Here is a 2,556-nt window from a genome sequence, read left to right as displayed (position 1 = left end):
GGCTGCTGGGACGGGCGGGAGTCAGGCTCCTCAGTGCCAGGACTGGACGCTGTGTCTGCCACTCTGGGGCACTCAGCATTTCCAGGTGGATGGCAGCAACGTCCCTCAGTGTCCTTCACAAAACCCTCCTGAGCCGGGACTCACTCCGTGCCCGCCTGGACTGGGGCCAAGCATCCTGGCCTACATATCCCAAGAGGTTGCAGTGCGGGGCAGCACCCCAGGGATTCAGTCACTTCTGTCCTCACCAGAGGCAGCTCTTCACCTGATGAAGCTGATTTTTTTCTATTTTTAGAGACAGTCTTGCTTTGTCACCCAGGCTGGAGTGCCTCAGTGGTGTGTCCTCAGCTCACTGCAACCTCTGCTTTCCGGGTCAAGCAATCCTCCTGCCTCAGCCTCCTGAGTAGCTGGGACTACAGGCATGCACCACCATGCCTGGCTTATTTTTCTGGTATTTTTAGTAGAGACAGGGTTTCATCCTGTTGGCCAGGCTGGTCTCAAACTCCTGACCTTGGCCTCCAAAAGTGCCGGGGTTACAGGCATGAGCCACCACGCCCAGCCCTGAAGTTGAATTTAAGTTTTGGGAACATTCAAACCCGTTTTGGTGACGCCCAGGTGCCTTCGGGTGCCTCCTAACTGGCTACCCAGCCTCTGGCTCTCACCCAGCCTCCTGGAGGCAGCCAACACCAACCCTGGTCACTGACTGGACCACATCAGACCCCAGACCAAACACTGGCTTTACCTTCAGAGCCTAGACTCTTTGGCCCTCTGGCACGTAGACCCTGGCAGCGGCTTCCGCGGGATGGCACTCCCCTTCGTAACTTGTTCCAAATGCAGAGCTTTAAAAACTCCCCTTTCCAGCGGCTCCACTGACCAGCGGCTCCACTTCTGAGCGTTAGTGCTGAGAAAATGTCAGATATGCACAACGATGTAGCTCACACGTCACTGGGCTACGTCTCAACTTAAATACGCAATGACATGAACAATTTATAGAAGACATCCTTCCCATAGAGTATGGCGCAGCCATCAAACCATTGTGCATAAAACATGGTAATGGCTTAGCAAGGCGCTCACAAGCTACAATGCAAGAGGGGAAAACAGAAGAAGTGCTCGTACTAGGTCCTAACTTCCCCCTTCCCCTCTTCCCTCTCTCTCCCCTCCTGTAGTTGTATAAAAACATTTCAAATATTTGGCCGGGCGTGGTGGCTCATGCCTGCAATCCCAGCACTTTGGGAGGCCGAGGCGGGTGGATCACCTGAGGTCAGGAGTTCGAGACCAGCTTGGCCAACATGGTGAAACCCCGTCTCTACTAAAAATACATAAAGTTAGCCAGGCGTGGTGGCGGGTAACTGTAATCCCAGCTACTCGGGGGGCCGAGGCAGGAGAATCGCTTGAACCTGGGAAGCGGAGGTTGCAGTGAGCTGAGATTGCATCATTGCACTCCAGCTTGGGCAACAAGAGTGAAACTGTCTTAAAAAAAAAAAAAAGTCAAATACTTATAATGGTTGCCTGTGAACCAGATTATGAGTCTTATGCTAATTCTTTATATTTTTCTGTATTTTCCAACTTTTATAAAATGAACGTATTATTTTCATGAATAGGTTGCCTCTTGGGGACCCAGAAGACCAGCTTCCACTGTGTCCCCCAGCAGCCCTTCCCTCCACCCACCAAGAAGACTGAGTCACTGAAGCAATGCCCCTTATCCGTGGTTTCGCTTTTTCATAGTTTCGGTTACCCACAGTCGACCATGGTTCAAAAATATCAGTAAAATAAGTTCAGTAAGTTTGTTTTTTGTTTGGTTTTAGAAACAGGGTCTCACTCTGTTGCCCAGGCTGGTGTGCAATGGCGCAGTCTTGGCTCACTGCAGCCTCCACCTCCCTAGGCTTAAGCGATCCTCCCTTCTCAGACTCTCGAGTAGCTGGGACTACAGGCACACAGCACCATGGCCAGCTAATTTTACAGTAAGATGTTTTGAGAAAGGAGAGAGATCATATTCACAAAACTTTTATTACATTATATTGTCATCATTGTCCTATTTTACTATTAGTTATTGTTGTTAATCTCTTACTGTGCCTCATTTGTAAATTAGACTGTATCATAGATATATACATATAGGAAAAAACACAGTATATATAAGATTCAGTACTCTCCGCGGTTTCAGGCATCCAATGGGGGTCATGGAATTTGTCCCCTGTGGATAAGGGGATTTATGTGTCAAGGAATCTCCAACATAAAGATGAGTTCACAATCAGAACTGCCAAGCACACGAGCTTCCCACTGCGGCTGAAACAGATCGCCACAAATGTGGTGGCTTCAGCCGCACAATTTACTCTCTCACAGTTCTGGAGTACAGAAATCCAAAATGGGCCTCAGTGGGCTAGAATCAAGGAGACGGCAGTGCTGGTTCCTCTGGAGGCCCTAGGAGAGAATCTGTTTCCTTGTCTTTTTCAGCTTCCAGAAGCCACCTGCATCCCTCACCTCACGGCCCCCTCTCCACCTACAAAGCCAGCAGCAGAGCCTCTCTCTGACCCTCTTGCTTCTTTTTTTTTTTTTTTTTTT

The sequence above is a fragment of the Mandrillus leucophaeus genome, unplaced genomic scaffold, assembly GCF_000951045.1.
Source record: "Mandrillus leucophaeus isolate KB7577 unplaced genomic scaffold, Mleu.le_1.0 Scaffold510, whole genome shotgun sequence".
NCBI classification, from domain to species: domain Eukaryota; kingdom Metazoa; phylum Chordata; class Mammalia; order Primates; family Cercopithecidae; genus Mandrillus; species Mandrillus leucophaeus.
Note: the sequence above shows the minus strand (reverse complement) of the source record.